General features: G+C 33.4%; 1 protein-coding gene across 1 annotated transcript in view; it reads right to left on the minus strand.

The window, feature by feature from the left end:
• Window positions 1-3,819, minus strand: part of LOC137618135 (high affinity cationic amino acid transporter 1-like) — a 46,507-nt gene extending 42,688 nt beyond the window's left edge. The window contains exon 1 of the mRNA XM_068348159.1: window positions 3,707-3,819. The gene's annotated coding sequence lies outside the window, so the exon portion shown is untranslated. The remainder of the gene's footprint in view (window positions 1-3,706) is intronic.
• Between the last annotated feature and the right edge of the window lie 6,181 nt (window positions 3,820-10,000).

The raw sequence follows: 10,000 nt of genomic DNA on the forward strand, positions 1-10,000 counted from the left end.
TGTGTGTGAGTGTGTGCACTACATACATATATGACACAAATGCAGACATATTTGTGTTTATAATTATGTTTTCGTAGCCTTTTCACTTCTTTTATCATAGTTATCATTAGCACGTGTTAATTGACTGACTTTAATCTCTCTCTCTCTCTCTCTCTCTCTCTCTCTCTCTCTCTCTCTCTCTCTCTCTCTTTCTCTCTCTCTCTCTCTCTTTCTCTCTCTCTCTCTCGTTTGATTTTACAATTGATTGTTGCAATTATGGCAATGGCAAACAACAAAAGAAAGCAGAAATATATGGACTACATTAACATCGGTTATATTTGCATTATCTCAGCAGGCGAAAAAAAAAAAAAAAAAACTCAATTTGTGATGTACAGTGAAGTGCTCTTAGAAGAATCAATGACGCAGGATAAGTTAAAACAATTTCGAGTCGAAAAATTCAAAGTTCAGTAAAGAAAGCCCAGTTCTTTTTTAAGGGTAAGCCTTTGGATCTAAAAAAGAAAATCTCATCTTGACAGAGATGGAAATTCCCAAAGACATAGTAAGTCTGCATTTTATATCGTATTTCTGAGAATGGAAAAAAAAAAAATGTCATATGTGAGGAAATCATTTTACTTTTTACAAAAGATATCGTTCGTGACATAATCAAAGATAAGGAAGTTAAGTCTTCGGAAATTATAACGTTTTTTAATCATACTGTGCATTTCCACTTGATGAATCAACTCCGGTTGTTAATTTATGTGCGATATATAAATAATGTCGATTTTAAGGATGAATTTCTTTCTTGCAGACCATTAGAAACAACTACAGCTGTGGTATATTAGAGAAGATAGAACAATTTCCTAAAAAAGAAGGATTGATGTGGGAAAATGTCGGAGGTATGTGTAATGATGGTGCACCATCTATGTTAGGTTGTAGAACTGGGTTTTCAACAGACGGTAAAGAATCTTTCTCCGGAAGCTGTTGGAATTCATTGCATGATACATTGTTAAGTATTTTCTGCAAAAACATTGCCAAAGATTTGAAAATTCAAGCAATCAGTTGTTAAATTAGTTAACTTTTTAAAGTCAAATGCATTGACCAACCGCTTGTTTACTAAAGTGCGTCATAAAAAAGGGATTCTTAGCATGAAGTTCTGTGGCAAACTGAAGTAAGGTAGCTACCAAAAGGCGATCCCTTGCAGACATTTTTTAGTTGAATACTGAGGTATGAGAATTCTTATCTCGGCAAGGAAGAACAAAACTTTCAAGTTTCTTAGGTGATATGAATAATTGGGCAAAAACTGCATACTTAGAAGATTCTTTCACAATTCTGAATTCACTTAATCTTCCACTTCAGGAAGAAAATTCCCGACCTTCTTGGTTTTGCAAAAAAACTAAATCCCTTCCAAATAAAGCTGGATCTTTGAGAGAAAAAGATGAAAGAGAAATCTGTACATGTTTTGCACATTTAATGGATTTACTGTTCCTATTTTTGGAAACCTTAAAAGAGGTATTTAGCCAATATTTTCCAGAAAAGCCTCAGATATCCCATACCTTACCTCAAATAAACCATTTGGTGCAACAATTGAAAATGTTCCTGAAAGATATCAATACGAATTCATTGATCTTATTAGATCTGGCATTGCTAAAGCTGACTTTGATTCCCTAACAGAGATTCAGTTTTGGATAAAGCAGTTACTTTGATATCCAAATTTGGCTGAAGGTATGCTTAAAATGTTATGCCCTCCTCTTCGACATATGGGCGAGGTGACCTTTTCATCTTTAATTTCCATAAAGTCGAAGCTGAGAACTATTCTCCACCCTGAAGATGAATTATGTTGTGCTGTATCGAAAACATCACTGCGGATTGAGATACTGGCAATGGAAAAGCAGTTCCAACCATCACATGCAGAACATCACTGTTTATTATCAAGATAATGCTTGTGTTACTCATATCATTAACATTCTATTATGCAATGTGTGTTATATAAAGTAATTATATTATATGTAAGTGCATTTTTTGGTTTTTGCTATTCAATGATAAACAGTATACCTTGATCAATTATATTTTTTTTATTTGAAAATAAAAAGAATATAGCCTTGATATTTGAGTGGGGTCGCAAAAAGTTTGGTGAAGCTAAAATGGGGTCACCACTGGAAGAAGGTTGGGAACCACTGCTGTACAGCAATGCGTGGAATATAGAAATTCCCTTTTGATAGCATTTGTGGACTATAAAAAAGCCTTTGAGTGTCTGCACCGGCCGATTTTGTGGAGAGTCCTGCGTAATTATGGATTTCCTCTTAAATATGTGAATTTTATTAAGTCTCTTCATGAGCATAGCAAGTGCAAAGTTAATGTTAATGGAGTCCTATCAAATGAATTTGCAGTGAACAACGGAGTACTCCAAGGGAATGTGTTATCACCTATGTTGTTTATCCTTTTCATGGATTTTGTAATGCGTAGAACAGTCAGAGATGGTAGGGAAGGATTTGACTGGATTGGTAATAGGAAAGTAGCAGACCTAGAGTATGCTGATGATGCTGTCCTTAATAGCAGAACACCACAGGATTGGCAATCCTTGCTTACCAGAATGCATGAAATATCACACGAGGTTGGGCTCAAGATAAATAGATAAAAGACAGAGATGATGAGATCGGAGTATGCAATGAAAGATGAAATATCATTGGAAGGAGAAAGGATTAATGAGGTAGAATTATTTCAGTATCTAGAAACTATGATCTATAATACAGGGTCTTTAGAATTAAAGTTTAGTGAAAGATTGAGCAAAAAGTAAACCAGATAATGGCTAGGTCAAGTAAAATTCGGAAATCAAATTACCTGCAATAACATATAAAAATCAGACTATATATCAGTTTAGTGAAATCAGTGTTACTATATGGACATGAATCATGGTATGATAATGAAGCAATCTACAATAGATTTAGAAGATTTGAGAACAAAGCCCTCAAAAGGATATTGGGAGTTAAATGGCAGGACAGGATTGGAAATGAGACTATAAGAGAGATTAACAGAGTGCCATATGTGGATGAGTTCATGATGAGTGGTAGATGAAAATGGTTTGGGCATGCTCTTCGCACTCCCCAAGAGAGATTAGTTCACCAAACTTTCAACTGGGCTCCACAAGGCGTTAGAAGAGTTGGAAGACCCAAGCCTACATTGCTAAGGCCTATGAAGCGAGAAATAGATTATGAATGGAGAAGTATTGAATTAAAAGCTTAAGATAGAGACGACTGGCGAAATCTAACCGAGGCCCTTTGTGTCACTAGGCGTAGATGATGATGATGATGATGATGATGATAATATATACATACATATATATATATATATATATATATATATATATATATATATATATATATGTGTGTGTATATATATATATATATATATATATATATATATATATATATATATATATGTCTGTGTGTGCATATACTCACTCACTTGTGTGAATGCACAGTATGCGTTGAACAGCAGTAATTGACACGCACAAAAATGCACAAAATTATCAAAGGTCATATTCCCCACTGGGGATCATTCATATAGACACCCTTATAAAATATATTACAATTAATTAAAATTAACAAAATAGGAGATTAGATTTAAAAAAAAAAAAAAACACCAATCATTTCACTTATTTCGTCCTCTGAACTAAATTACCGATGTAACTAAATATTAGACACGGTAATAAAAATATTGTTTTAAATACCTCTACAAAAATTTCCAGCTGTTCACCATGAGAAACAAAATTAATCAAACTTATTTTCAATTTTCCAAACGATTATTGTCCTTCCTGCACAGTGGCTACCAAAGCGATAGTGGCGTTTCTAAAAGCAGACAGATCGTTTTTATGTGGTTCCAGCCTCATAGATAAGCTATCGTCATTATGGTCTCGATAAGCGACTGCAAATTACAATTCTCTGATTCATTCATATCAATACAGAACGGATACTGATTTTGTTACATTGTCACAGCTCTGAAATGGTACAAAATATATATTTTGATTTCCTTTGATCGATATAGTCAATTCTGAGAAGGATATGCTGCTTCAGAAAGGTGATTTGAATGGAAGTAATTTCAAAGTACATATGCACAGAAACTCTCAATTCTAAATCAGCCCTCCAGCAGCAACACCCCTCCCCTATCCCATCAACATAATTGTTATAAAGAGCGTATATGATATTACATGGAAAAGGTGAGGGTTCGTGCCAAAACCCTCCTATGTGTGGTTATTGTTATTATTCTAAACAGTTACCTTTTTGTTCTTCTATTGGTATTTCAAATGCAGATCTTCTTAACGTAAACTTGGAGTATATTTCAACTACTCATCTTAGCCAGATTGTTACGCATGCCAAAACACACTCTATGGAATTGGAAAATTACTGATTTATTGAGAGTTGGTAATTATAGAAATAATTTCATGAAGAAACACAATTATCCACTTTAAGGCAAAACATGATGGCGTAGGGAAATGAGTTCTCAGAATCATTACGATAATTTGCCATGCTAAAGAGTACTTATTAGTTGTGAAGTAAAAAGAGACAAAAAGTGTAGCCTATTATTTTCAACAAAAAATATTTGCAAACAAATAATTGTCATTAAGCAAACCAGACATACAAATGACACTATCTTTAGTCGCATGACTCATCATAATGATGCTAACAATGAATATATCGAACAACGAAGTTCTGGAACTAGGCAACTGTCATGGCTGTCATCTTCTGTGATAATTATTTTCATTTTAGAGGTCGTCTTAGGCATCACCTCCCAGATCAAGATGTCATTGCAGGACACATTTCATATTCATTTATTAGTTACTGAGACGAAAGGTTTTTTAAGGGACAAATGAGCATATTGATTAAACTTCTGTCTAAAAATCAACAGGATTATGTTTTAATAGACATTTCCCCTATATATATATATATATATATATATATATATATATATATATATATATATATATATATATATATATATATATATATATATATATATAAAGCAAGCGACTCGCTATATATGAATATATCATATACATTTGTTTCCTGTCACGCTGAGCGGAATTGCAAAACGTATCACTACTCAGTCTCTCCCCATCCCTCGGGCAGGGGTGGAGGGAGTAGTCACACCCTTTAATATTTACTTCTCGGAGTACCCAACCCCGAGAAGTAGTTAGGAAAAGGGGAGAGGGTGGGAAGGGCTGAATCTATGTGTGTGTGTGAGTGTGCGTTTGTGTGAATATCTATCTAAAGATTCATGTCCTTTTTAAGGGGTCGTGTACACTAGTCTTAAATAATTGAAACTGAACTTCTAAATATCATCTTCTGAGTAGTTTTGGAAATAGGGGAATTTAGAGAATTCGGTAATCTTGAAATGCACCTTTTCATTATTTTTAATAGTATTAGCATACCTTAGAAACCTTTAGGTTCTCTTTACACGAGCGTTTTTTTTTTTTCCCATGCGGAAATATTTCCGCTCATTAGGAGGCTCGTCTTCTGACAAGAGGATTATCCACGCATAGTCTCGTAGTATCTATAAACTGCTATATTGAAACCATGCTGGTTAGTAGTGCATGCGGTTAGCAAATAACTACCGCTCGGAAATTCTTCCAAGCGGGCAGCGTGGGAAAGGTCTCGCTGATCTTCATTGATTTCAAATCCGCGTGGACAAAACCGCGCACCATCAATCCCTTCGTGTGGAGCCATCCTTAAGGTTGAATGATTTCGTTCAAATGGATGACAATAGTGAAATTAAAGATTCAAAAGCATTAAATTTTATTACAAAAAATAATCGTAGGATTCTCAGTATATCTAAAGAGATTAAATCTCGAAAAAAACATGTAATAATCTGGAATAAAAATCTTTAGTGCATTTTCTTAAAAGAAATAATCATCAAGAAAAAAAAACGTATAAAACAATGTAATATTATCGAATATTTGTTGTGTTTATGATGATTATTATCGGTATCATTAATTACATTATTATTGGTGTATCTGTTGTACTCTTCAACACTTCACAATTTCTATTTTCAAACTTCCAAGAAAATTATTTATTTTTATTTTCTTGACGATTTCCACTATATACCTAATACAGGCAGAGAGAGGCTTAGTAATCTAATGATTCTTTGAAAAATTTGATCTAAGTATAATTTTTTTTCTATAGGATATACCAAGTCCATAAGACGATTCAAGGAAAATTCCAATTTCCCAAACATGACATTTGAAGTAATATTATTTTTTCCTTATACTGCAAGACTAGTAGGGAAAGCAAAATGCTTCAAGCCCAAGGGACCCTACGTGAAGAGCTGCCCGATATCGAAAAGAAATGATGTTAAGGATGAACGCTAAAAAAGAATTAACTGTGATAAACAAATGAGTAAAATATAAACTATGATACGAAATTTATGTAAAAAAAAAAAAAAAAAAAAAAAAAAAAAAAACTGCTCTACAGAAAAGGATCTGCACATATTTTAAAATATTTAGTTTAGTTTCACTGAGTCAATTATTTGTCGGGGAAATCATTCACGAAGAGAATTAATAGCAACACGGTCACTGCCACATCTATACAGTAATTTGTCCTGAAACATTCTATAAAATTTCCTAATTACATATATATCTACACACAGAACTCATGTATAGCTGATGGAATACGCTACACTCTCTGCACCACTAACCTCGACCAGACTTGCTTGGCATCAAGTAACTTTCTTTCCAACAGAGTTGGAGACGGAGCTAATATTTGTGACGTCACAAGGGAAGTACTCCCGGGCTTATCACTGAATGAACAAAGAAACCTTTACTTTTTATGCATTTCAACCATTGAATAACGTGTTAGGTCATTTTTAAAAAGGTTACATGCATAATGCTTTTCTTACACCCAGTTTTTTATTAATTCTCCAAATGTATAGAAGAATAATACAATATTTAAGTTTATTCTTTACTTATTTTCTTAACTATATAGGGTACTATATTGGTGTATTATCTTTAAGTCCATTTTTATGACATGGCAAGTTCATCTCTCTCTCTCTCTCTCTCTCTCTCTCTCTCTCTCTCTCTCTCTCTCTCTCTCTCTCTCTCTCTCTCTCTCTCAAGATTATTAATAATTGTTAAGAAATGTATATATTTGATTTTTTCACTGTTTTCATGAATCATCAAAACAAAAAATCCATTTATAATAAAGGCTAGAAAGATTGGTTAATTGTATTTTCCAAATCCCATGAAGCTTAGTTATCATACAATAAATGCATGAAAAGCGTGGATACAGTATACAGTAGTGTGAAAAAAATATTTGCACGACTTCACCACAAAAAAAAAAATCACATTATAAGAAATATAATCATATAGCATATAAGGAAGCAAAAGAATAAATTATGAGGAATGTGATAGAGAGATCACATTTTAAGTAAGTTTCTCATTAATACTGAATATCACGTAAATATACATGTAAACACAAGTTTACATATGAGACATACAGTATACGAAGTAATAACCACAATTGTATCGAACGATTATAATATTTTCGGGAAAGGTGTTAAAAGGTATTTGTATCTATTTGGCTTCATATATATATATATATATATATATATATATATATATATATATATATATATATAATTATATATATGCAATTTTCTTTGAAGGCGATAGCCTTAGGGTGTCAATGTGTTTTCTGGAGGAATCTTCATATTTCCTCACTTCTTCAAGTTTTCAGACGTAATCCTTTGGTTTAATGGACGAGGATCATTTCTTTTTTTTCATACTTTAATCACTACAGGAGTATTTCGACAAAACTTTATCTTTATTAAGTGACTGCTGGTTTACATAAGTTTACAAGTACTAACATCAGCTTCTACAAATATATGATTGATTATGTTGAGATTACTTTAAAAATTCTAAAAATTAAAAAGTTAAAAAATAAAAGGGGAAAATGATCAAACTTCAGAGATCCTTAGATAATGAAGAGGATAATGGTTGATTATATACTTATATACATACATACATACATACATACACACACACACACATATATATATATATATATATATATATATATATATATATATATATATATATATATATATATATATATATATACATATAGATATGCACGCACATAATAGATGTATATACGCCAAGACTTGCACCACTATATAGTTTATCCATGTCGATTTCTGCTTGAAGGGAGCGTATAATTAGAATCTTTCTGTATGTTCAAAATTGGTGCCTAGAGGGTGATGCTTACAGCTTCAGCAATTATAAATCTACCGTATTTGTTCTCCTTGTGAACAATGTGGGTCCCATCAATTAATTTCTTCAGGGAGAGTTTCCGGTCGTGGACATCAATATAGTGTTTGTTTATTGCCCCCTGATTTCTGTGGGCCAGCATCCTTCTTCGGACTGTTGTGGTAATGTGTTCAATATAGTCTTTTCTGCGAGATTTACACATCTCCTAAGGGCAAGAAAATTTGTAGACTACGTTGTTGCACGCTTCCTTTAGTCATTTTGGGGCGGTTTTGTTTTCATCATGAGGTTTGCAGTCCGGTTGGGCTTTACTTTTTGGTAAGGGGTTTCTGGGGCCACAATTCAATTGAAGATTCTCATCTAATAGCAGTTCATCGTTACAGCTGACAACATTTCAAGTTCCTCAGTAGAAGGGTGAATATACGTCTAGTAGATTCCTTTATCCCTGTGCATTGCTATGGCTCACCAGGGCAATCCTGGACTCGCATACCTTGCTACATGTTGGAGAGTTGGATGAGGATTTGGGGCCCCGGGAACCGTTTGTCTGGCACGTCACAGCTGCCTCTTAAGGCGAGATGTACTAAGAGTCTTTTCCCTATAGTGCACTGGCCCTGTCGTTAATACTCATTTTTTCAGACCATATTTTACCAGTATTTTTTCAGAGGAATTCTTGATCCATCGTTTCAAAGAACTTAGGTCAATAAACACTATGAAAGAGATTATATTTTTCCTCAGATTAACGATAATATCAAGGATTCCTCTTTCCTTATTGCTGCACAAAGTCTCTGGTATCATGGGTTCGGATATACGGTATGCTTAGTTAAGCGCAAAGATCAACTCTAGTTAGTATTTTACCAGCTGTAGCTAGAATGAAGATACCTTAGTTGTTGTTGCAGTCGCTTTTCGTTCCTGTATTCGAACAGATCGGAAATATTATGGAGTCTACTCAGGATTTCCTTACTTGTCCTCCCCTCCATCTGTTCTTTTTTCATTAGATTGTAAGCACTGTGTTTGAAAATGTTGGCAGGAAAGTCATCAGGACTACATCTCACACCTTCTTTAATGTATTTTATTGTGTTCAGAACTTTGTGCCCATATAAAACATTGTTGAGGGTTTGCATGAGTGAGAAGCTATGCAGAGCATTAATAACTGTTATATATATATATATATATATATATATATATATATATATATATATATATATATATATATATATATATATATATATACATATATTCTTCCGAAGCTGATCTAATATGAAAGTAGATTATTTTATTCACATATTTTATTTGTGTATTTAAGAGATGTATAACCAACTCGTAAGGTGGGTCACGCTCATGTAGGATTAAGTAAAGGTATGTAAATTACATAAGACTGTCGTCATTCATTTAGTTGTATTTTCATTCAGTTCTGTATATGTAAATTTATGTTATTTTAAAGAATTAAATTCTTATTTCAAATAGTTTGGTTACAAAGTCTTATGTAATATTGTTAAATGGTATGTATGACACACATGAGTTATAAACGCTAGGGATTGCATCATGTTTCCATGTGGATGAAAATTGCATGATGGTTCTAGACGAAACTTATTCTTTTTTTTAATATTACGAGAGGAGGTGGGCACAATTAGCTGAGTGCATTGCCATCGTCAGACGATGAATAGAACCCCAATACAAAATGCCAAGTTGGCAACCTGACGGCACAAGAGGCTGCCTGGACCATGTGCAAACACATCGAGATTGCATTACTGGAATGAACTAGAAGAT

This window comes from Palaemon carinicauda, chromosome 24 (assembly GCF_036898095.1).
Source record: "Palaemon carinicauda isolate YSFRI2023 chromosome 24, ASM3689809v2, whole genome shotgun sequence".
Taxonomy (NCBI): Eukaryota; Metazoa; Arthropoda; class Malacostraca; order Decapoda; family Palaemonidae; genus Palaemon; species Palaemon carinicauda.